The 27,178-nt window shown below is 41.6% G+C and overlaps 1 protein-coding gene across 8 annotated transcripts in view; it reads left to right on the forward strand.

Moving 5' to 3' along the window:
• Positions 1 to 27,178, forward strand: part of bbg (PDZ domain-containing protein big bang) — a 209,318-nt gene that overhangs the window by 96,275 nt on the left and 85,865 nt on the right. The window lies entirely within an intron of this gene.

Consider the following 27,178-nt stretch of genomic DNA (forward strand, 5'->3'; position numbering starts at 1 on the left):
TCATAGACTATCTGAGTGAGCATGAACTGGCTGTTGTCGATGTGCTTAAGATGTGTTTCTGTTACGGTTATACGGGACAGTGCATTCATCAACCGCGAATGCCGCCTCATATCGGTAGCCATTGCAATCCTCGTCCGCGCACATGTGTAGGCGCTCTTATGGACGTGTGCGTTATCTGTATACAAGAGAGGATCTATGTTGTCATCCTATGTAGAATACACACCATGGGTGTGAGCGAAGCGACGTGAAGAATTACCTTCACTTAGCTTCGTCTTATTTCTGTTTGTTCTACATTTTATCTCTTGTTTTTTGCATACCCCAAGCATAACTTAGCTCGCTGGGGGATGTTATGCGTTTATTTTTACCGAAGAAAGGAAACAATCAACTCAGTGGCGAGTCTGACTCGAAGTGGCGTTTATCGCTTCTTCTACATTGCTTTGCCCACGCATGTCCACAGAAGCCACTGTCGCCATCATCACTGGTACTTTCCACGTTCGATTATACTCTCCTACTGGAAACTTCGTTGTCCGAACAATGTCCACATATTTTTGATAACTAGTCGCAACTGACTTTTAACCACGATGAGTCCTCGGAATTCACCGTCGCCAAGTTCCTTCTCGCCTAATCGATGACTAACGTTTTGAGCGACGACGACGATAGCTGCCACTTGCGCCAGCCGCAGTCCGACTAGCAATTCAACCTGACTCTGTTACCGATAACTGTAATGAACGCTTAAAATTTACGGACAAGCGCGGATATACAAACGCCGCTAAACGACATGAAATGCGTCCCAAACCAAGCCAAAAAGTCAACCCAAATAGACAGACCCAGCGATATTGATGGGCAACGACGCGTCGACAACAGCAGCAACAACGAAAATAATGACAACACTGTCCAGTCATGTTGTCATCTTGCGTATCCTAATATCGTGCATGAATCGGTCACTGCGTGCGCCATCCTGTGGCACCGGACGCCGTAGGTAGCTTTTTGTAGCATTTTTCCTATTACCATTGTTTGTTTGCGTCCGTATGCTGTAATACAATGTGCGCGTACAAGTGAACCTGCGTAGGCTTTTATGCTTTTCGACTGGCGAGTGAGTAGTAGTTTCTTCTACGAAGGAGCCGTTACGTTATAGCGGTAGTACTGCTGCTCTTTTACGTGTTCGCCGCATGATCAGTTGTATAGCAAATTGTAAGGCGATCGCGGAAATGTATCATCCGTTTTCCGATCACTGTCGCCTTCATTTCGCGTCTCGCGTCATTTTTCCATTTTTAGTGACAAAACAAGAGAAGAGTAAACGATGATCAAAAAGTATGATGTTATCTAAGTTTTTGTATTCTCACTCGGCTATTAGTTAATTTAACCTAACGCCCCTTAGTAGTTAGACATAGACATATGTAAGCATACAGATACTGAGACGCTAGCAAAGCTTGTCGTCGTAGGGATATCCAATTAAATGTATTTTCTATATGCTGATGAGTTACAAAGGTTTGGCTTTTCCCGAGGTATTTTTATATATTATCAAGAAAATAGACAATGGCGTTCGTTTTAGCCTGCTCGTTGTTCTTCGTGTTTTTTTGTCGTTACGAAAACAAGCATCCATCGGCTGACCGAAAGACGAAAACAAGCAAGCGAAACATCCACGAGGACCACGAAACAATATAGCGATCATCCATTTCACGAGCCAAACTTATGCTACAGGACGTTATTCGATAAGTCTTACTGAACAAACATAACGGTTCGATAATAACGATCGATATTGTAGTAGCACATGTTTACCTATGTATACCTGTACATAACCTAGAACACAAAATACGCCATTGATGGCGAATGGGTACAAGTAAGGACAAAATAACATCACTATATTAATTTGATATGTTAGAAACAGTTTGAAACAATTATGTTTGATCACGTGGCAACTATTAAATACTTGGAAATGGTTATGGTAAAAAGGGTAAAAGGTATATCATACCTTTTATCCTTTATATTATAAGACCTAAATATGCGTAGTAGAATTCTCGCCTAATTCAAACATTAGTGTTCTTAACCCCATGCAGTATATGAGTGATAAAAACTGCTTGTATATAATGAAATACTAATGCTGCCGAAATGACCATCGAATAAGAATACAATTATACGATCGAATTCAGGTTGTGCGTAGAATATCTATATAGAACTCTATAGAACACAGAGGAACAATTCAAATTCACTTTGTTGTCGGTAAGGCTGTAATAAGATGCGAAACCTTAAGTCTGAGTTCTCCTACACGCCCTATTAAAGCTCAAAGGTCTAGTTGAGCATTAGCGTTAAGATACCGGTTAATTGGTACTAGTTCGTTTGATGACGTGTTGATTGTGATCTTTCGAACTAACTTTTTGGTAATTTCGGTCATTTCCTCTCATGAATATCGCATCCAAGTTTCGTTTACTCTCTTCAAGTCAATTAAAAAAAAATAAGTTTCATATTGAGACTTTTTGATATAAGCGATCATATAATGGTTCTAGGGTGATAGAAAGGTAGGTCCTTATGTTTAGATCGATTGTTTAGAGCGAAACGTTTCCTCAATGCCGCCAACAACAATAACAATTAATGTACCTACATTACCAACGATAGAAAATTTGAAAAACTAAGTAATTGGCCGTTAGTAATAGCAACATCAGGACCAACAATATCGGAAGTCAGAGGAGCGTTCATCCCCTGCGTTCAAAAGCGCATTCAAAGCATGTCCTTATTCCATGTCTCCAACTTTCGGAGAAACAGTTGCTGCGAAAACAAAATGCCCCTTCACCGATTTTCGAGGGGCAATCCTTTTGCCCATAATATACTCGCCTACAATAGTAATCGTGATACTAACAACCATAACGTAGAATAATATATAGCTGCGCAGTTGGGATGCTGGACTGAGATAGCGAAGCAGGTTTAGGCAGGAGCAAAGCTTGGCATAATATGAGCGTGGCTTCACGTTCATAAGCATTTCAATTCAATACTTTTGGAACCCCACTACTCTACGAACTTCATGTACATACTATCTATACTCAAAAGCTGCCTGGGGTGGAAGGCATCCCGCTAGATGAATCCGGCTACGGTAAACGCATGTAAAATCCAAGCCAATAGATTGGCCGGCTCTTTTTAGTCCACCGATCACCACTTTGTAAAATCGCTACTGATGCAAAACGAAGCGCGCTAGCTGCTGCCACTGTCTACGATAGCGAAAACAATTGATAGTCCGAGACGTTCAATCTTAGCATATGCATATATACATAAAGATCATATCAATGAAAAGAATATGCTGTAACGAGAGTCAACAGCTGTCTGCTGTAGTGCTTCGATGGTAGTAGATCTGAGACAATAAAAAAAATAAGTCATCGTCCCTGGGTTGACAGCTTTATATATATATATATATATAACGAGGTTCGAAATCGATACACACATAACGAAAAAGCGCGTGGGGCAATTTTGGACGGATGGGGGACCCGGTACCCCCAATGGTATAATGATGCGTATAGCAGTTGTTCATGTACTGTGTAGTTTTTCTACGGATACACAAAATGCTCGATTGATGAATATATCTCACATAAGACACAAAATAGCAATAGAGAATATGGTGAGCTTAGTTGGTTTGCTCAGCATCAGTGGAAACAAATACAATAAAAAGAAAAAACAGAATATGAAATTAGTAATTTTGGAATCAAATAAAACAAGAAGGTTCTCATGAATACTTATATTATTCCTATTAATATATCATCGTTATTACTGACTTTGTCGACGGTGGAAACCTAATTTGATCACAAGTTTTCAAAAACAACTCTTTTACTTACATTCTTACAACTTTACATACATTAAATTTTGCGGCATTTTTATGTCACTAGCAGCTTGGAAACACCAGCTGGAAATCTTTGTTGAAGCAGAGGCTCATTTAGCCGGCCAGACCGTCTTATATATATATAGTTAATAATCTATGCAAAACAAATCGTGTACATACGACTTTATACCTTCTTCCAGCCTGATATCTGCGCTTGTTCTGTACTCATGAAATTGATGCCATGTCACGGATACATGTACTGTATATCCCGATTTTGCATACGACTAAGTGTGCGCCTGTTAATCTTGGAAAATTAAATTCGAAAAAGGTGTGTACGGTTAACCGTATATGTTTACGTGTCTAGCAAATATACGGCGGCATAATTTCGAAAACGCGTTAGAGTTGCAACGAGGACTCATCGATTTATTGATTTGTTATTGTCCGCGGGCGATTGTTGCTTGTTTATCAGCTAACTTGGCACCTATGGATGGTAGCTGCCGCATTGGCCGCAGCGATGAAATCCTTCGGTAGTTCAGTTCAAATCGCTTCTATTTAAAAGGTTCACACATTTATTCTGGATTTAGAGTCGTTATCTACGGCAGCAGAACAACCCTTTAATTGCGGACCATGACCACGATCAAACTATCACGTTAACTGTTAGTCATGCTAGGACATAAGTAGGACTACTTTATTCGATACAAATACGCAAATAGAATGTTATGTTGTTTCATCGCGGTCATCTCATTATCTTGTTCACTAGCGCAGAATACGCATATATTTTCCGTTTCATAATACGAGCAGCTAGTCATGAGGAAACACAACTACGAATTTCACTTATATATTAGCTGAATTTTGTCTATGTTGTTATCAGTGTCATTAATCGGTCAAAATCAAAGGAAAGCAATTAAGTACGCAGATGTCGTACCTTACATGTCGAATCTTAATTAGTAAACACATTGTCTAAACATTAGACACGTTCGGCGTTTATTGTTGTTGTTCAGCGAATTTTTAAGAAGATTATTTAAAGAGAATCCATTTGGGTGTTTAGTGAATAATGAGGTGCTATTATGACGGGACTTGAAAGCTTTACAGAGTTGAGTTCAATGGAACACGAGTTAGCTCAAGTCTATTGAATACATTCTTTAAGAAATGTTACATGCATGACTTCATGGGAACGTATAAGCTCTTTATATATCAATTAAAACGGCTTGCATCACGCTGAACTTTGGCGTGATCTGTTTGTCCTCTTGGGCTGGTCATGCTGCGTCTATTTACCCATGTAGAAATCGTATGAGTGACCGTTACGTATATGCATTCAAGCATTATACACTTGGAGGATTGTGACAGTCATCGCGGTAAAGTGAATCTGTGTCCGCCAAAGTAGACTACACGGTCCCTTTGATCATCTACGTTGCCACATGAAATGTTTGAAAGCGATCAAAATTCGAAATGATATCCTTAATATCGGCACTATATCCTTGTAGTTCGCCGCATGCACTCCTCTCTATCATCATTCTCTATTCATAGTACAAGCAATGCAATATCGCATGTATCCCAAGCCAAGTGGACAAGGTTGCACCACGATCTTTGTTTAACGACGTTGTGTTAACGCGCGAAACAGCTACGTCATGAAAATTGTCTTAATGCCAAGTTCTCCAACCGAGATGCCCTAATGCTATGTGAAAAAGTTTGCCTTTCATTTTCTGTTCATTCTTTTCTTTTTAGTAAGATTGAGAAATCTGCCCCTAATCTATGTGTGTGTATATATATATATTTTATAACAGTCAAATTATGTGTAAATGTCTAGTAGTGGGGAAGGGTTAATTGAAGAAAAGTAACTGTTGTTAAAATGTAAGATGCGCAAAACAATATTCGTTCAGTGATTTTCATTCAGTCAATTTTACTGTGGGCTTAAGAATTTTAAAGAACAGCTCCTGTAACCATTTTTGGTGCGCAACGAAAACTAGCATCCTCTAAGAAGCAGAACAGCTTTGCCACTCAGGCGTTGTCATATCGACCGATGTTTTCTGCCTAATGTAAATGGTACCTCCATTACTGTGGACGTTTGGACTACTTGTGTTAACTAATGGCGACATTGTATTAAGTTATATTGCAACACAAGTGAACCCTTTCCTATTTTCTTCTACGATAGGCTCACACCCCGTTGAACCTACTAATGAACTGTGCGCCTATAGTTTACTACATCTTTTTTCGATGATATTTATTAGATGAAACTTTTCTTATGTATGATGATATAACAATGTACAGTAAAAATCATATCAAGAGTTCGATCTTAGTACCGAACGAGGACCGGCACAATCCCCACAATGGCTACTATGCTCTCAATGTAGACAGATGGATACATTCAGTGTAAATGAGTATCTACAACTTCAAGGGTGACCTTTCCCCTGCTGAAATGCTATAGGAAGATATCGTTGCTGTTAGTAATGCCTGTGATGAATGCCGACGTTTAAGTGATAGCCAGCAGTCAGTATACCAATCAATTGCAACACCGTACGATTCAGTAACTGCTGAGTGAGAAACGTGAAGGAGCTCGGAGGCAAGAATCGGTCTTTTTTTTTTTTTGGCTCATGATGAAGAGTTCCATAGGGAAGCGCTTGCCAAATAAGCTAAATATGAATCAAAATCTTTCGCAATGTCTAAAAACTAAATCGAAGAACAAAGCAGCTGAACGCTCCTCAGAGCTGACTGGACCGCCACGCCGTCCGGGGACGTGCATGGTCCGCCACTGTATAAAAAGTGTACATTTTTGTACTGCTAGGCCCGTCTGTAACAAACACCATAACGGCAGTTGCAGTTGAACGTTGTTGTGAACAAATAACGTCATCGATAAATTTCCAAAAGCGTATATCCCCACCTTCATTTCCATGAATGCCTCCTTCAAAGCCGCAGCTTCAAACCACTTCATCAAGTTACCACTGCTACTCTGTGCAACTGTTGTTACTACATACGGGCGGGGGGAGGGGAGGGGGGGGTCGGTACAAATTATAATCGCTATCAAACGTTACATAAAGCGTACTAATCAACCGCTTGCGTCATTTATACTACGTATGGTCTGCATAGTAAGTCGATTTAGCTATAAATGCGCTATATAATACGTCAACAACGAATACTATTCAATCATTTCAGCGGCACTTGCTACTGCGCCTAGATGAGGAATCTCTATTCTGATAAGTTCCCCACGTCACTTACCTCGGCTCGTAAAGCAACTGAATAGAGTTTGCTTTACTTCAATTGTTGTTTGGGTTGTCAGTCACATGATAGCTAATATAAGCCAGATAAGAAAAGACAACAAGCAAATGAAGCAATAAAAGAGGGATTTCCCTGTGAGTGCTACAGCCGGCTCTGGCATCTGGGTGCGCGAGAACTAAGCTGCTAACGTGTATTTGAAGAAGACCAAGTGATTACGCTATCCGCAACGGCAGCTGACACGATCAGATGCTGGCTCCGTTGCGAAGCTTTCTGTCGGCGTTCAGTTTGGCGCCCTGGTCGGCTGAAAGTGAGAAGCAGAACCGTCGACTATTTTCCGTTGGGTAGTTTTTATTTTTTACCATTTGCTAACAGGGCGTTGCCAAAGGTGGTTAAGTGACTTTGTAGCGGGAACGCTGTTCCTACGGCTACTGGATATCGATTGTTTGCCGGTCAATTCTTCCATTGATTAGTGCAGGCTGTGTTTACGCGCTCAGTTCGCTGCTACACTGTGTTTGTGTCCCCGCTCTGATTGATCAGTTTTTGTTAAAATTTAATCATTATGATTGCTATTTGGTTTACACCTAAGACAATGCTTTTTAACGACTACTAGAAAAGAAGGTAGCTTTTAATAAACGTGTTGGTTTTCGTAAAAAATAAGGACATGCTGCAAAGTATCACAGATTAGATCGAAGGATATATGCATTTTTGCGGTTCTACAATAACAACAGCAACAAAGAGAGGGGACGAATGTAGTTCGAGAGACTACTGGCGGCATAGTTACAGATGAAATGTTTAGCTGCAAGATAGATCAAACAATCTAGATATATCGAGTTTACGTATATCTTTATTCAGGAGAGTAGTAATGGACAGAGAGATCTTGGTGCAAAAAAAAGTAGAGAAATCAAAAATCGTCTGTTGCATTTGATTAAAATCATCATTTGAATGGATGGATCATTTGACACGCTGTAAGCGTCTTTTGCGAGGTAACTATTCATGGTTTTCTTCGCATAATTCGCTCCCCTTCCACTTTAGCTGCATCCAAGGTGCATTAGTGTTTCCATTTCCACCGAAGTGTACTTTATCTTGTACCTCCGTTTTCCAAGATAGATCAGAAGACTTGTTTAACAGGACTGACCCGTTGCCATTGCACCCTTTCCTGATGCATTCACTGCCGGGCAGTTTTTACACGCGAAGCCTTCTGAAAAACCAGACGTCGCCGAGACGGTATCCTGGTGTACGAATATATTTAAACTGTCCACACTGTGCATAGTTGTCTATGATGGTGGTCCCTCTTTTCCAGCCGTCGTATCGAGCGACCATTTACACAGTTTAGCGATACTTCAACATAGCACTCACAATAGCGTTCGACCACTAACCATCTATTAGCGGCTGAAAAAATTGCGGTGGATCTTTGAATGGGAAAACAAATCACCTCCTTAACTTTATGAGTCAATGCGGTATGGAAGGCATTTCTCTGTGCGCATTAAATGAAGATGGTGAGACGGCCCTGTTAAGCCAGCAGATAGTTCAGTCACTGTGTCTACTATGGAAGAGGTCAGTACACAGTGTTATCATGCCGGGTGTTTTCTAGTCGTGGAGAGCCATCACTGCGACCACCTCGTAGTTGGTGCCGAAACTACACCGTGAAGACTATCTTTTTATAGGCGCTGTTATATCCAGCACTCATCCGGCTTTAATTTAGATGCAGTACGCAAAGAAAAAAACCCGTTGGCTGGCCATTTTTGTCGCTCGTAACTGTGTCTCGACCAAACGTTGCCCATATATATATATATATATATATATGCATGCGCATATAAGTATTATAACGAACTTCATGAAGACCCTTAGAGACAACCGGGTCGCGCGAGGTGTCTTATCGGAAAGTTGAGGCGTTGGTTGTGTCGGCTGAAAAATGATGACTGAAAGAGGCGAAGTGTTACAACAGTCGGTCGAGGAAAACACAACGGGAATGGAAAAGGAAACGTGAGAAGATTTTGGAAATGTACTATGATGTTGATATAGGATGATACGTACAGTCCATTTATTAGATACAAATTGTCATAGTAAATGGTGGGTTATTTCAAGACAAAGGCCCACCACCGGAAGTTGAACAAGAGGTTGACTTTTTTTGTCTGCAGATTTTTGACAGATTCGCAAGTACAGAACTACGATGATTTTTAAATATATACTTTGCGGGATTGCCTTTTGTCTGGCATGTGGCTTGACCGGTCTTGATTGCCTAAGGGATTATAATAGGTCTTGTTATTGTTGAGCTGTTGGGCGCATTTATATTACTGAAATGACTATACTTAGTGGTTTATATGGTTAGCACTTAACATAGAATTTTCTTTATTCATCGTATAACGGAGTTTGCCTAATATAGGGAAAACGAAGTTTTCTTGTATTGGCACTATGCCACCCATCATTTCTAGCAGGGCGTATTATCAGGCCTCAACTATACCAGTTGCCTGAATTATAACAGCAAAAAGCAACAATAAAATAGTTCATACTAGTGTTGCGGTGTAACAAAAGGTTAGAAAAGATGCTGAAGGGGTTAGTCACGGCACTTGATCGCAAACAACTATCGAGGGTAAGTAGGTACAACAAATATCAAACGCTAAATTGTGCGTAGAACTACCCGCCCTTGTCGGCTAATTTTCATTTCATGGATATACCAGTTTTGACCAATTACTCAACATCTAAGCGATATATGCAAAAGCGAAAGGATGGTGAAATGGCCTAGTTCAACAGCAGGCCATGCTGTTGACGGCTGAATCATCAAACGACGATGGGTCTTTGGTAGATTTGTTTAATACAATATATTGAGCTTAGTGCTGCTTCTGTGAACGCTATGTTTAAAATAAATAAGCTAGTTCCTATGGAAAAAAATGTGCGCGGAATATTTGTGGGTAGTAATAATCCGCTTGGTAATTTGGTGCCCCTTTTCCAACTGGCAATTAAACTCGCTCAGGGGTCAAACAATGGTAACATTATTACAAGCCCTTTGAAAAAGATTAGACGGACGGTCGTGCTAGCTTTCTACACCCGGTTGGACCAGTAGACACTGGAGTAGGCCCCAACAAAGATGAAGACGTTCGTGGACCACGGCGCTTCAGTCCTTCTACTACCCTTTAAGGTCGCTTATCCTCATACTGCCCGTTGGCAGCTACGGTCGTACTGCATAACTCGAAGCCAATGAACAAATGACACTTCGATCGCCGCAACTAGCCCTCATGACCAGCCAGCTAGACCTACCTAAGTCGCTATCTGACGACACCGAACAGTCATCGGATATTAAAAGTTACCAGCTACTCGGCAAGAGTTTCTCTGAATAAACAATGAACACGACCGACGACCGAATTTTTGAGCATGATGCATTAGTGCTTCAACCCCAGCGCGAGAATCCAATCAGCACTCGTTGATTACCTCCGGCAAATCTGACCGATATTCATCGATTCTACTTACATTCGTGTCCATCTTAAACTTCCAAATTTAACGTAATGGCTGCCAAAAAGTTTATGTATATAGACTTCACGTGCGTACGTATGTCACAAATACCTCAAACTGGCTTAACCGTTTCGGATTGTCATCGCATTTCGTCTTGCTCTTTACGTGTATGTGTGCGCTTCTGTCTCGTGTGTGACTGGAATAGCATCATAAACCATTGACACCAACAGCCCTGGCGGAGGATGGCCCTAAAGTGTATTCTAGTGAATACGTAGAGATTGCCGATGGATACATACGTCGAATACTATCCTCTATTAATTGTTAAGGATAGGCCCGTTCCGCAGATTATATATACATATATATTAGCAGTAATAGAATTGGCGCTCGTCCGCTGACTAAGTCGAAGGGTTCTGCTAAATAATCGAAGATTTTTTTAAGTTTTCCAAAAAAAAACTATCTATGGATCTAAAGAATCAAGTGCGAACACCTAAAGCCTGGCTTGCATAAATTTATATATATAAATTAAATAGAAATAAATAGAAAATAGAAAACTATGTTTTACAGCTGGGGTGAGAGGATCAGCCATTTGTAGTTGGTATGGAACTCAGATTATAACGAATATCTTGAGCTAAGAACGGAACGTTTGCAGGCAAATAATTCGTTTAAAAGCATTATACATAATGGTTATACCATTTCGCCGTTATAGTTGATGAAAATCAAGTTGATAGTGTTTCACAGATAATCTCAGGTATGGATATTAGAGAACCGAGGGCGCACGTGGTTAGCGTCATTTGGGCGCTGATTTTGTAACGTAATAGGATACATTGAATGTTTTTGTTGAATACTTGTCCAGGCAAAAACAATACAGGGTGTTTAATACAATAGCAGTTGAAGGAGGTTACAATGGTACCATACCAACTACAACTGACTTTTTCCTGCCAATCCTAATGACGCCGTACTGTCACTGTCTATGGACCAATGACCAAACCGGCTCTCGAAAACTTCATCATAAACCTCACTAATTTAAGCTGTTTTGACTGCCTTGAACTCAATCCTGTTGTGAGGTAAGTATGACGGAAATGAGAAAACCGGAAGATCGGAAAAAACAAATGTATTTATTCGAATAGTAGCTTTACTCATGTGTGCTTTTCTATGCAGTTCTTAGGGTGGCGCTCCCCTAGTACACAAGCACATGGACGCCCACTAAAAAGCTACGTGACCATTGACACAGATGTCATATATGAAGAAAATTTTCAAATAACGTTTTCATGAGGACTCGATACAAATTAATTTTGAGCGAGAAGAAGCTTATACAGATAGCTTATATCGGGTTCTTTGTTATGGTACTAAACAGGTCTGAACGATACTGAGGCCTATCGTAGCAATCTCAGTTGAGATCATCGATTTGACCTTGGTGCAACCCACGTCAGAAGTTCTCTACGCAAAAACCTCTTCGTAATTTTTCCCTCCTTTCACCCTCAATCTAGTATTAGACTTTCTCTTTTCTTTTTTCTGTAATGCTCTCTATTCGTGATGACGAATCTTTTAGTCGACTTTCGAAAGTTTGATCACCTGCAGATTATCAGGCTGAAACGAACTGCGCAAATACGTTAGTATGGTAACACGTAAGGTCTCTGTGACTGACTTTTTTAATGTTGTTAATTATTTAGAAGATTTCTAATTACGTTCTGTTACCAGTGGACAGTCAGTGCATCACGGTGATGACCACCGACAGCGTGACGCCTACCATCACCTTACATCTGTCTGTATGCTATGAGGATTAATAGTTCGAGTGACTATTTTTGCCTCAGAATTTCAACCGTGATGGTGTTAATGTTGTTGCTGATTCTGGCAATCACTGTATGAAGTAACTCCCGTTCCCTGAAGTTGTCGCCCGTACTACGCTACACTGAAATATGACTAAAGCAATCAGAATTAGAGAACTGGTTCTCTACTTTGGAACTGTTCCTCAACAGAAGGACTCGTCCGCTTGGTTGTCTATCCCCGTGACGAAAACAGCATGGTATATATATATAACTGTTAAAATTTAAGAATCCTACCCAGTGACAACAACAGCAACAATGACACTCGTTTCGTCCCATGTAATCGCTTACCTGTCTTCTATGACAGACTTCGCTGTTAAACAATTCAAGTCAGAACGCTTAATTCGAAAACTGGGTTTTAAAGAAAAAAAGTCGGACTGAGTTGTGCGCATTCATCGATATTCATCAGCCGGGCGTAGATACAGTTTATTTTGTCGTAGGAGCCAGCTGTCTAATGGAACGCCTAATGGCTCACGTACCGGACATACAACAGGAAAGCGTAATTTTAATAGGTTCAAATGATAAGCTTGCTATAGAGTTAGGGTTATTCTTCTAACGGTAACACATTGATTAACAAACAAGCAAATGAATAAGGTGATAAACAGTCTTTACATAATAATGATATACGACAAAGATACAATGAATATTCGAAGCAAATCTGTCATTTGTACCATCAATATACTGTCATAGTTCAAACTTCGGCTTGATGATAACGTCCATAACGAAGAGGCTTATAACGATGAAATGTTTGTTAATTTCGCCCACCAGTTATTTCACTTTTTACTCGTTCAACTTTAATTCCGTATTGTTTTCCACCCGCAGTGGCCGTCGAAGTAGCATCTTTACATAACATTTTGTCATTAGGGTTCAATCAAAAGTTTTTCTGCTGTTATTGTTGTTATTATCAGCAGGATTGTGCTACGAGAATTGACTGTAGTGTAGCTTGGTTCCTGCGAATCTTCGTACCCATAAGTATAAACGAGCATCATCAGTGTCATCATTACCATCTGGGATAGCTCTCCTCGTTGTCCTCCACGAGACGACTCAGGCATTAATTGGCATTCAATGATATCCGGCAGAATACAACCCAATAATAGGATAAGGCTAAAAGCACTACAAGCCTCCACTTGCGGAGGAAGTTCCCGGCTGACGTTGCTACTGTGACTGCCGCAGCGGCCGCCGCGTCTTTCCCGCAGATCTCCTGCTTCCGCCGACGCTGTCCCGGCCCCTCTTTCTCTGACCACTGCTGCCGCCGACAGCAACAACAGCAGCGAAAAGTGCCTTGCTTTACGCTGGCGTCAGCAAAACCGCTGCAACTTTTCGGCTGCACGACGACGACAGGGTCTCTCCGAATCGAACCCGCTGCCGTTGCTGCCAATATGCCCGTTCAGTGCTAGCAGCGTGTGTCTGTTTGTGTGTGCGCGTCTGACTGGGTCTGTTCAAAGCAGAAGGGTCCCGTTGCCAACAGAGTTGAGGGTCGTTTGATCGTTCATAGTCGAAGAACGGCGGCGGCGGCGGCGCGTAAGGGGGAGAAGGACGAACGTCGCAGCAACACGTCGGAACACAGCACGCGCACAGTGCAACGGCGTCAACAGCCGCAGCGGTTCAGACAGCAGCAGTAGCGGGACCAACAAACTACCAACTAGACGAAGCGTCAGCGTCGGGATCTCCATCTCCGCGAGCGGCATTCGTCAGACAGCTTGTGCTTCTGCCATTGGACAGTGGTCGCTGTGGCCGGTAGTTGGCCATTAGTAAACGGTAGTGCTCGCCCGGGAGAGACCGCTCATCGACGCTTCGTTTTTTTGTGTTAACTTGAAAGGGAAGGCCATGCACAGCTGAGCAGAGCGGGTGTCGACTTCAGTTCAGGTGACAGTCAGTAGTTCATCGTTCGAGGCAATGCCGGTACAAACTCGCGCGCACCGCTAAAAAGCGAAACTCGCGGAGACCGAAAAAATCAGTGGAAACAACACGTTTATAATATCGAACGATATTGCTTAAATGCTGTTCAATTTATACAGCTGTCGTCATCATCGCCCTCGTTGTTACTGCTACAGCTGGCTCTAGGATTGTGCAACTGTGTCATCGGAATTGAGTCATCGTAGCGTGCACTCCGATATAACAAGAGAAGTTCAAGTAGAAGGACTTCAATTGGTGTATCAACAGGTTTTCCAAAATATATGGATAAAAAATAGCAAGCGTCAACATAAAATTTTCAGAGTAATGCTTCAATTCAGTTTGGCAACGATGAATGGCACGTCAGCTGGATCGGTTTCGCCGGAACTCATACGGCGAGGTCACAAGATCAACTAACCTAGCTAGCAATAATAATAACAGCAGCCACTCAAGACGTAACTTACATCCAAGTGTTGAAGCCTTGTACAGTAAAATCTTACAATGCTATACTATAGAGTGAACAAAATGTGTCTGCATTTATATTGGCACGTCACAAACTTCAAGTTTGAAGCTTGCTCGATATAAGTCCCGTAAGAAGCTATGCTGTCCGAGAATAGTTCAGTGGAAAGGAATTATGAAAATTGAGGCCTGTCTCTGGCATAATTGTTCGTTTCGGCTGTTTTTGATAGTGAGTGCACTGTAAAAAAAACAGAGTAACAAAAAACTTGAAGACGATTTCGACTCCAATGTGAAGGTAGCTATGAAGTGTGGATCATCGTGAAGTAATTAGGACAAAGGTAAACTGAATTAGATATAGGCACAAAATACTTTCTATTATTTGTATAATTCAGGAGAAGAGACTTCGCTAAGCTCCTGCACAGCTTCTTACTCGTCATTGGTTATACTTTCTAGCGGTGTTTTGTGCAACGTCGAGTTTTCATTGTTGCAAGTGTTCAAGTGTTGCAATGATACACCTGAAGCATTTTTCTCTCTCTGCCCGATACAAACGCCAATACGGCTATCGTTTATTGAAGTAGGTAGTGGAAGTCTTTACCTCACTCCGTTAGGTGACAGCGGCGAGTGTGAGTCATTTGTTAAGAAGTTCGTCTATTTTTTCTGCTGCTGTGAGCATATATATATGTATAAACTTCTATTTTAATGTTATACGGTATTTATACATACAGTGGTCTGTAAACAGTGCGGGCTATTTTAAACTTCTACTTAGTACGACGTATTTGTATGTGTGTATGTTTTATTCGTACGTTTCCACTGCTAGCGGCTAGAAAACTGAGCACAAACTACCTATAACAAATGCACAGATGTATATACTACTAACCATCGTCATCGAAATGAGAGTGGCCATCTCCGTAGTTGTTACCTCTATGAAGCCGACCATCAAAGTTTATCAAACTCACGGCGCAGCACCCGCCGTTGCGGAAAATGCACTCAAATCGTCTTGCTGTCTTCGTTCCTCTCCGCTCTTTACAACTTTCGTTTTTGTTATTATTGGCGTTGACGCCACCGTCGAGCTGTTATTTAAAAATAATGCGCCGAATGCTTCTGCTTGTTGCTGTCTCTGCAATGTGCGCTGACAATGGCTACGATGATTATGGGTTTTTGTTAAAAAAGGGAAAGAAAGAAGGAAGAGAAAATGCTCGTGAATGCCAACGATCGATATATTATAGTAACTCTGTTGTTTTAGGAAGTTTCCGTTGCGGTGGTCGCTGCCGGCTTCATTTTTACGGGAACGTTGTCAAATGGTCCCCTCAAGCTTTTAGCTTTTCTGCGTCTTCATCACCACCTCCTGTGAATGTTCTGCCCCTGCCATATCCGATTCATTCGATGGCCAGTAATATCCCTTTCAATACCAACAGGATCGTCGTTTCTGCTATGAAGTTTTCATTGTGCTAGCTCGTTTTCTTTAGCTGCCTGCACCGGCGGCAACTGCATCTGGCGATGTACATCTGGCGGAAACGTGACAAATTGTAGACGGTCTCTGTCCACCGTCTCGTCTGTTCGACCTGCGTGTCCGTACCCCTGGTTGTACGCTTAGTCGGTGCCTTTTTTTACTTCTTCTGTTTCTTGTTCTTTACAACCTTGCATCGCGGTAATGTCCAGGATAAAGAAGCTACTGCGAATAAAGGCTGCGATACTACCAAGGAGTAGCTGACACGGTTAGACACATACGTCAGCTGGGACCAGACAGCTTCTACACTGCTATTACGATCGATCTTAATGCCATCGGTTGATTACTGGCGGTAGTTAGCTTGAAGTACTGCTGTTTGATTTAACGGTTGTTGGCTGCGGACAGCGCCGTTGCCTCGGCAATGCGATTCAATGGATTGGTCCATCTATCTGTCTATCTATCTATTTAGCCATTTGCTTTCGTTGAACTTCGTACTGCTGTGATTGTTAATGAGTGAAAGTGAACGTGAAGTAAAGGTAGTAACGTGTCTTTCGATAGCTTCCCGCCGTTGACGTACTTATCTGCGTGTGGACTTTCGGGTTTCGACATTTACCTCTCGAGTCGATCAGCAAACTTGGTGCAATAATGGGTTGGTTGGATCGTTTTTCTTCTGTGGGGCGGCTCACATTACACGTAATGGGTTTATATTGTCAACGGCATTTTTCAGTTGCTTTTTCCTCCAGTTAGAAAGAAAAAGAAGAGCCGTAGACGTATCAATTGAATCAAAGCCGTGAAAACCGTCTTTTTCCATAGCATAATAAATGCAGAACCAGGGCACACCAGACAGAGTAGAACTTAGAAAGTATACAAAACACTGCAATGGATAGATGTTGAGGAGAACATTGTCGAATCTTGACTGACCGTTTCCTAAAGATACTTCAATAAGCAGCTACGCGATATCACGCTTACACGCTGTACAATGAAGTCTACGTAAGCAATGATGATTTCAGGCCTATTTCTTTCTGAATTTTAATGATTTCATGACGAATAACAACAGCACTCAATTTTGATCCTTAAAAAAACTTGATTGAGCCCTAAAAATGGCTAAAAATAAAAAATAAATAAATAAGATAAATAAATAAGCTAAAATAAGATTTTTAAATATTTACCTGACGCATTGTTACACATCGGTCCATGATCTATTCATCCGTATACACACATATATATATTCTACTTATTTGTCACAGTGGCCCACGTACAATAGTAACTCTGATATATTTTTGTTGCGTTAGCAGAGTTTTCGTCTGCTTCCGTGTACATTTGGCCCATTCGACTCCCATCGATATTAACGACAAAAGACTTCATTTTCTGCAGCTAGGCAACGAAGATGGCCTAAGGATGTTGCTATTTGTCCTCTGCACACTCACATAGTGCGTCATTTCATTGTATCTCCATGTTACCCTGTGATCTCTATCGCAAGCCTGTTCCGAGTCTGACAGGTCGATTTAGGTGTCATCGTCAGGAACAGTTTTTGTACTGCTGCTGTTAATATTGTTATGAAGGAACAAAATGCGCGCCAAATATCTCTAGTTAGCGTGCTTCCTTAATCCGAAACTGTCGTATGAGGGAATCCCACCCGCGCATCACGGCAAGAGCCTTAGTCCTTGTTATTTCTTACGCTGTCCGCTTACATAAGCAATTTATTTTCTATTGCAAGCAAAATAACAAGCGAGCAGGAATCAAATAAAGACAATAAGAGACAACATTCCACAACTTAAATTGGGTGTTGTTCCCCTAAAACTTTGCCCTCGGTTAGCTTTTATCACTGTTTGACAAAGCTTCAATGCTTTTAAGAACATGTCAACGTTTTTCGCCATCTGTTCGAATAAGCCACCAGGGTTACGCGTCTTTTGCGACGCCAATCAAGGCAGTACAGACTATGAACTTCGCACATTCATATGAAGTCGTTTAAGTATCTATGGCGTATAAATTGAGTATGTAGTTCTCGGACATAATAAACATAACATCGACAGGCAGACGAACGAAGCAATCAATAAACAACAGCTATGACAACAATAACAAACGTAGCATTTAGTCATGACACATAACAAAAGCGTTAAAATCGAACAGAAAAGACCGTCGCTGACTGCCATTCAAAAAAATGGTGTTCACCATTAACTAGCGAATGTATTGAGCCATAGTCGACCTGTTCATCGTTGACTGGATACATCTTCACATGCTTTTCTTTCGGCCGACGTCTGGCCTGATGAAAGGCAAACTTCAGGGCATCAGGCCTCGTGGTGTAATTGTTTCGTAGACAAACGAGCATACGATTGGCTGGTCGTACGACTCGAACCGACGTTGTTTGTTATTCAGGCGAATACCATGGGGCATGCACAGGCCTGCTTCGGCTCGGATGTGAGTCGGTTACAGGTGACTTTTTTATATATTATTGTGTTAGAAGACGATTATTTTTCTTACTTACCGTTTACAGATAAATATGCTTAGTATTATTTTCAGTTAGAGTTGATTAAGCTCAGCTAGTTTTTTTTTTTTTTTTTTTTAAATTCTATCGCAGAAAAGCTGTGAAGCATGAAGCTGTCGTGGGATCGCGACCGTTCTACTGTGCCAAGCAAAAAATAATACATTTTTTTCGATATAACTAATAATCACGTACTTTAGTTAATCTCTATTCGTAGAAGAATGCCTCATATGATGTCTTCTTCATGATGGTACTGTTGACTAACACACGTAACAACGGACAATAATTCTAGTTGGTCAACCCTTTTGTCAGGGGTTATTGGCCTTTTCGTCGAATTTCTACCTTGTCTTTATCAGCCACCGCAATAAATAACAACAATAAGCAATAACATGATGCCCCAGTATTCTCGCTGCCTACCCCTCAGAATAGTGTTATTCAGCGCGGAGAATGAGCTCACAACAAAGCACTAAATAAAAATACAATAAAAAGCAAAAACGTCATCGCACTTGCTCAGAGCCCGGCCACCCTCGACAAGCGTGATGTGGTCATTATTTTTTACCATCGCTGAATGATTGCGATCACTATGGCTGCGAGAAGTTGATTAAGGTGGAATAACCTGTGTTGCGGGGAAAGAATGGCAATTGCATACGCAAGTCTATCGAAAATCATTATTGTAAGTAGTAATATAAACGAAGAATTAGATTAAAAAAAAAAACTTAATGACAAAATCCAAGAAATGCGCTTTGTGTGTTATCATTTTTGCTGTATTTGACCCTGATCTGGATTAAGACCTTTAACCCCATCTATTATATAACACGTACTAACTACTGCGATCAGTTAACAGACGTAAAATATAATAATATCAAGGAGAACCAACACTACAGCATGTGATTTCTCGGAAAAATTTTAGAATGAAAGAGAGTTTAAAGCAATTTGAGAGAAGCACCGGCTTAACTGGTCATATCTTTAGCTAGAAATAGAAACATAGAACACACTCCCCGTACGACTTCGGATCAACCTAACCGTCTAGGGCACGAAAGCCTCATACATTAATTACTTACCATAGAAGAGAAGACGTTAGACTAGTGCACGGTTGGCTATAATGTCGATGGTAGAAATTGAATGTGGACGATCATATTTTTATTAACATCACAGATACATCCGTAGGCCCCGATATATTGAGCTACGTTCGTGCTGCGGTATTAATAAACACAAGTGGCAATGTCTCCTTGTTATCATGTTACTATTAACTCCGTGGGCCTGATAATGTGTGCGTATGTACACGTAATAAAAGCATGGATACATCGAACAAGTCATTACTATATTTTGCCGCTGGCAACGATTTTGACCAGTATCCTGTTGTGGTAAATCGCCCCCTGGCGGCGGGTACTACAAGTTTTCAGTTTTTAGTTTCGGCAGTCCGCGGCTTCAATGGAGTCCGCAATAGTGTGTCACGGATGAGCAGCGTCCGCCGCAAATACATCGGTTCCAAACACTGACATAACACGGGATCACACACACATACAATAAAAGCACGCGTGCTTCCTTTCGGCTTCGCATCGTTTAAGACTCAGACACGATCCGCTACTACCGGTGCGTCATTGCGCTGTTTCTGTATATCGGACGATGGTCCTTTACGTACACAGACGCACCGTGCCTACAACTTGTCGTCGTCACTGTTTCCGTTGCTGCTACTGCTGTTTCCCATTATTTGAGGCACATTGCTAGTACTGCGACTTTTACAAAGCAATTGTCGGAGCCTCAAATATTTGGATGGACATATTACAAAATCATCACAACTGCTGCTGGTCAGAATCAATGCGTAATTGGTGCCTCGTTTCGCTTTCGGATATGGTGCTATTGTTTCTGCAGATATAAATGCAGATGCAACTGCTGCTGTTACAGGTGTTGATATCCTTTGATGATATCTGTTGGGCGCAGAATAACAGTTTACGGGAGGGGACGAACTGGGGCAGCCGCTGCAGTGATAGGGCGGCATCCACGTCTACGACTTGCTGTTATTTTAATGTTTGTTTCTCCGCAGTTTTTCCACCGCAGCTATGGTTCGCTTAGACGAAAGGAGCCGCCGCATGGTGAATATGAAGCATGAACAAAAAGCGACGAAGTAACATAGCACAAGAAATAGAATATAAAATGACGTTACATCGATGCAACAACCACTAATAGGCTTTTTGGTGCCTCTGGCTGTCGTGGCCGTTTGCCATCCACCGGCGTACAGTCGAAGTAGCTGTTATAAATGCCATCTCTGGGGCAGAGACATTATGGTACAGAATCATCGGACACTATACTACATTCTATACTAATCTCGCCACTGGAAAAGTAGTAATGTAATGCTCATCGTTAGACAAAAAGTGAGCGTTCAGTTGAATCAATGAAACGTTGTTTGCGTCTGAGTGCGACGTCGGCCTATGTGTGTATGCGTGCGTGCGTACATGATGAAAAAGACGAGCACGCTCTATGACTATAAATATCGCGAAAAAACATAGGAATCGACAGGCAGGGCAGCATTAGTGGTCGTACTGCTGATAGTGGTAAATACACGGACTGCCGAACTAGACAGACGTTTATCGTTATGGGCATTAACACATGCATTGGGAAAATCTGAAACATGTTTGTCTAATAGTGTCGATAAGAGGATGTACTGCAATTCTGCGCTAATAAAGATAATTTGATTTGTTCCTTTACTTCATAATTAGACAACTAATCAAGCGTCGTCATGATAGTATATACAGAACCGTAACATCTATTTACGGTCCCGCTGGGTGACTTTTTGGTCGACGCACTCTCGACGAGTGGGTAATGTTTTTATCAAAGGACTCTTGCCGTTACGTTGTGGCGAACACCGTTCGACATAATTCGACTCCATGCTACATTGAGGCTAGCGTAGCTATTTAACCTAATGCGGCTCTGGATCTAGAACTTACGCTCCTTTCTTTATATCACTGAAAGTAAGAGTCGTGATGATTGTATCAGGCTTCATAGAATTTCAACAATTAATCGTTTGGCCGTTAGATTGCTTTTGCTGCTATTTTTGAAGAGCAAGTATAAAGATTCGCTGATAACTGGAAGCAGTATTCTATAAACTTCAAAATAGGAAGGTAACCATGCCTGTCTGACGCGATGTGAACTTTGTAGATACCGTGCACAATAGGGAAGGCAATAACACTCTGTCCTTGCCAACGAATTTATCACACAAAGTAGTAAAACGGAACCTTTTCTGTTCAGCGCAAATATACATTAGCATGATGATGATAATGATAACAATGCGTTAGATTTACAAACAACGTCGAAAGAACGATAAGTACTCATCAAACACAGCAGACGACATATATATGAACCATTCGTGGTATAGCCTGTCTTGGACCTAAGTCATCCTATTGTATTGCCTGAGAGAGTACAGCGTATTGTGCGTTCCCGCATTAAGGACGAGAATGCAAGTGTTGACAATACTAGAAACAGTCAATTTATAATAATTGTTATATTGCAATAGAATAAGCTAGGTCCAAAGTAGGCCATACCACGAATGGTTTATGTATATATAGATCTTTCACCGCACTTAGACGCTAAAACGTTCATATTGCAAAGGTGTCTACGTTATCGTGTTGGTGTGAGTAATCGTAGAAATTTGTATGACATAGTAACGCGTAACGGCCATTTCGGATTTAAAATTTCAAGCATTTATACGAAAGTAATAGCTACATAATGCTATATACATGTCGTCGTCGTCCTAACTAGCGTTCAGCTCTTGGTGCATGTATCATCATGTAAATTAAGTGGCCATGTAACTTACGCGTGTTACGTGGTAGCTGAAATTCGAGGCTTCGCTTTTTTTCGCACTTTTCTCGATGTTTTACTCTGGTAATTTTCCACTGTTTTTTGCGGCTCACAGTACTTGTATAGGCTTCCGCCATGTTTTCTATATCGAACCACCATGCAGAGGTCATTAGTCCGGAACGAACGAAAAGGCCACTCGTTCTGCTCACATTACACAGCAGATGACGTAGCAAAGAGCAAAGTAGGACAAAAATAAGAACTAAGGAAATCTAATGATGTAGCCAGGCGACGGACGGGCTGCTCATTTAAACTAAATCAATAACAAAAATACGTTGTTTCTATCCAGAACGCCACTGCCGTTGCTGTAGTGGCGGCCGTTGTCACTGTTTTGTTGCTAGCGCTATTACGGCTCCGGTTTTAATGGATATTGCCCAGAAGATTTCTATTGATTTATCTGTCCAAAACAGAAAACTACAGTTCTATTTAAAATGTTCACTCCAGTCACTCTGTTGTCTCGAGTCATACGTCGATCTCGTTTTGTATGTTGGATCAACACTGCCGATAAACAGTATTTCAATTGACACCTCAAACGTTTTGGACGCACCCGAATCGAGCGGGTTTGGCGATCTATTATATCTAGACTAATAAATTGGGTCGATCAAGCATTACGTAAATAATATAATACAGGTTGGGGTATCGTATCGATACTGTCTTGGCAAACAAATTCTAGATCGTCCCTTTTTCGTTTCTGTATAGCGGGAACTTTTTCTATTGCAATACATCATCCATCCTGCTATAGGTTAGTCTCCGGTTCATGTTCTAGTAATGTTCATAATGGGCCGATGTCAACTCAATGACGAACCGGATTATCGGATAGACAGGCAACATGGTCGCCAATATATGTTAAATAAATAAACCCTAGAGATATTTTATTGTTGATCACCGCTACTATAATAATATAATATCTAATAGGCATGAAATGTTAAGATAAATGGGTTTTGGCTGTGATGGACTAGACGCTGGTGTTGTGAAGTGGTAACCCTATGCGGTTGATGGATCTTCATAAAATGTTTTACATTCCATCTAGCTAGGAGGTTCGTTCTCGATCTGCGGTGTTTCAACGTAGGTATATTGAACGTTCGTAGAGAGCCACGTTGAAGTCTCAGGAACACAGTCCATATCCAAGGCGCACCTGTCAATCTGTTTCTAGTAGTTGTTTCTAGAAGTAGTTGGCCATTGGCCATCTCGCGCGTGGGTAAAGTCGGCCAAAGGCCAACTCAAACATGGTGCGAGAGACCGATGTGTTAGAGTATTGCATTAGGCTTTAACGGTAACATTGAATCTTCGCCATAATCAGATTCACGCACTTTTCATACGCGTAACGTTCTCATTGGTGCCCTTTTAAGAGCAAGAGCTATTTGCATCGACATTCAATTGTTCCGCCATTTCGCATCTTCCGAATGATTTACTGTCGGCCAAGACTAAATATGCCGCTCGATATTGGCGCCTATCAATGCGGCTGCGTACTTTTTTCAAGTGTTAGCTTTATTATTAAAAATATTATGAATTCGCTCGTAAATACGAAAATGCATATATCAAATGTAAGGGACACCTACAGTGCTGCAGTCGCGCGCCGAAAACCAACGTCTAACTGCAATAACTTAATAAAAACACACACACACACACGCAACACGAGACAAATGCGCCAGGTCGTGGTCGCTTATTTATTTCGTGATCTAGAGGAGACTTTGGCGGACGGGTGCAAAAGAATAAAAAATGAAGTATATAAAAACCTAAATGACAGCGCCTTTAGATGCGAGTTGCTTTTGTGATCGAAAGGACGCCACAAAGCGCCAAGAGCCATTGGCGTTGCCCGTTCTAAGCACTACCGATCTAAATCGTATAACGCCTTTCCTCGCTGCTTGTGTACCTTTCCTGCATAAGCGTTGCTAAAGCATTTGATTTTGTATATATACATTTGATTTGGCGCGCTTGCCTCAGCCGGCACAGCGCGACGTAAATTGCCTGCTGGGTTCAAGTGAGACTCGCAACTGTATCGTCCCAGCTGCTATTGCCGTTGTAACAAGAGCGTAACAAAGAGCTGCCGCGTAACCGACAACCCCCTAAACCCAAGCGAAAAAAGAAAATATGTGTATATGCATTCGTCTGTACCGTATGTGTGACCCGAAACCCATGGCGGAATCATTAAGAGACAACGGAGGCAATATGAACTGTATGAAAAAGAGGAGTTTGTCTATTCGACGCCCTTTGCCCAATGCTCACGACTCGATACATGCTATCTCTTCATCATCGACATATCGTCGCGCGTATACGCTAATGCATCACATAACAAGCCGGGGGACGATGGTAATCGTATTTGATTTGGACGATTTCGAACGACCCCGTACAGAATCGCTGGCGTATTGCCGGCCCGCTGGTCTGACGTTGGACCCGTATTGATAAAGCACTATACAGAGTTGGGGGAATGGGGATCGGGAAGCAGGCGGAAAGCCAAGTAAGCATTGGCAACGACTATAGATTGTTTGAAGAAAGAAAGCAGGAGTGAGACTAGCTGGTGCGATAGTTACGAAAAGAACGACGGATTCAATTTCTCTAGCCGTCGTAACGGCTGCGACGGAAACATTGAAACACAGCTTCGTTGCACAACTGCGCCAGCGAAGGGTCGAACGTTTCAAAAAACGTTTGAGTTACCTTTTCCCTACTCCTGCGTGCGTCGCTACCGGCTTCTCTTGTATTTGTAAGTACATAAGAGTGGGCGATCTTCCTTTGCATATCATCGAAGCGAATGATCGCCTTCTGTTGCTGCGGCTAATAATAATAATATTGTTATTATTATTATAGGCCATTTTTGCTATCGGGTTTTATACGGAGGAGTGTAGGTTGACGGACAGTCACATCACGACGGCAGGCCAAGTCGTTAGGCAGGGCTTGAAAAAGAGTTAATGCGTGGCGTTTCCGCAGATATCAGAGTGGTTTTCTTCTATAAAAGACACAAGGAAAGAAAAGGAGGCAATGAATTTCCCTGAAAAGTCAAGCGATCATTGCTTGACCTGTTTCAATAATTCATGCCTTAACGTAATACACTAACGGGCCGTATCATAATAACTCGTAGATAACAATAATCATATGAACGGCCCTAATATAGTAATAATAATATAAATAAACGTGCAAACGGGCCCAATCGCGTGTTCGCTGTGAGTCCATTAAATTCAGATTGAAGGCATCTAGCGCTTTTTCATCCTCGCAATGTAAAGAGCTGTACTGTTCTTTTAGGTAACCTGTAGTTAGTGTGTGTGTGAATATTTCCAAATGGCCAGGGAGATGCTTGCCATCACGTTAAACTGTGCCGATCCGTTCCGCTCTGCGTCTGTATCACAAACGCATTTGATTGTTTCGAAATGTGCTCTTCTGTTTCTAGCTGAGAGTCGACGCGAGAATTCTGTCCTTCGTTTCGAGCGACCTACTTAATCCACTCCTAGCACATCTGTACTGTTATGTTAATGGCATCGCTTTGTAAAGGTCCAGCTTTTACTAAGAACGGACTAGCTGTATGCCCATGGGATTTCATAGAGACTTTGTATTCCTGGATTGGTTGAAATTAACGTACAGTGAATACTTGTTACGCTGGCCATGCATCCAGCTTTATCTGGACGTATGTCCTCGACCACGCCGTCATTGGCCTTCTGTGTATGAACGCTGAATAGCTGCGAAATGGAGGTTGGAAAGTTCCGAAAGCACACACGGACCTGCTGTTTATTGTCTTCATTTGTTGCTTCTGCAGGCGTACCTTCCGTCGCAGTCAAGGAAGATCCTTTGAAAACTGCCGGATAAGGAGAGACCGTTGTTAAGAGAAGGCAGGGTCGTTGCTTCTTTAAGAATGCGTAAGGCAAGATGATGCCGCGGGGTAATCTGACAAAAGTCGCAAAATGGCATTTTTACAGTACAACTGCTTACACGATAAACGCACTGAGTTATCAAAAACTATGCTTGTCGCATTTTACCCCCTTTTTATGTTCATGTTTACATTTCGAATCAAATAGGGTATATCTTGAGTGAGCCCTGCTCATATACGTCCTTGAAAGGACGACAGCATCAAATCTTACAAAAACGGAATAGATGTGCCCGTTGTTTGGTTTGTTTTCTTACTTCGTTTCCACTATGGCACAAAATGCTGTATCCGGTAGATCGTCAAGCAATGGACAACACGCGAGTAGAGTCAAGGCTGAAGTAAATACGTGCTCTGCACATGTCCGCGCTTTCTGTACGCTAAGATATCGCTAATACCCCGCACCCCATTGCTGCCCGAGAAACTGCCACTTTAAAAAAGAGTCTTTAGACGATACGATTTTGTGAAATAATTTCGTAAGGTGCGAGTTAATCTCATATTCTACAGTAATATAGTTCGCGAATCTATGAATGATCAGTAGTCTATTAGAGATAAGTTCCATTGTCCCATACCACTGTCTTTTTTAAAAAGTTCTAAATTTAGCGCAAACACATTTCGGCGACGCAAATTCAATGACCTTATTAATGAAACAAAATTAATTTTCTTATCGTAATAGTTATTACTATTGAATGCATGTAGTCTCCTGGCAACACTACATGTCTAACAATAGGAAATCACAGCTCACTTAGGTAGCTTGGGTCTGCCTCGGTGTAAAACATTTTTACATGAGGACACTGGCAGGCACACGAGTCCCGCCACATGCGAAAGCTTGACTGACATGCTGCACCAATGTCCTTAATAAAGGACGCTTTGAATTGAATTGAATCAAAATAAAATTATAATCCTTTTT

The sequence above is a fragment of the Varroa destructor genome, unplaced genomic scaffold, assembly GCF_002443255.2.
Source record: "Varroa destructor unplaced genomic scaffold, Vdes_3.0 BEIS01000007.1, whole genome shotgun sequence".
NCBI lineage: Eukaryota > Metazoa > Arthropoda > Arachnida > Mesostigmata > Varroidae > Varroa > Varroa destructor.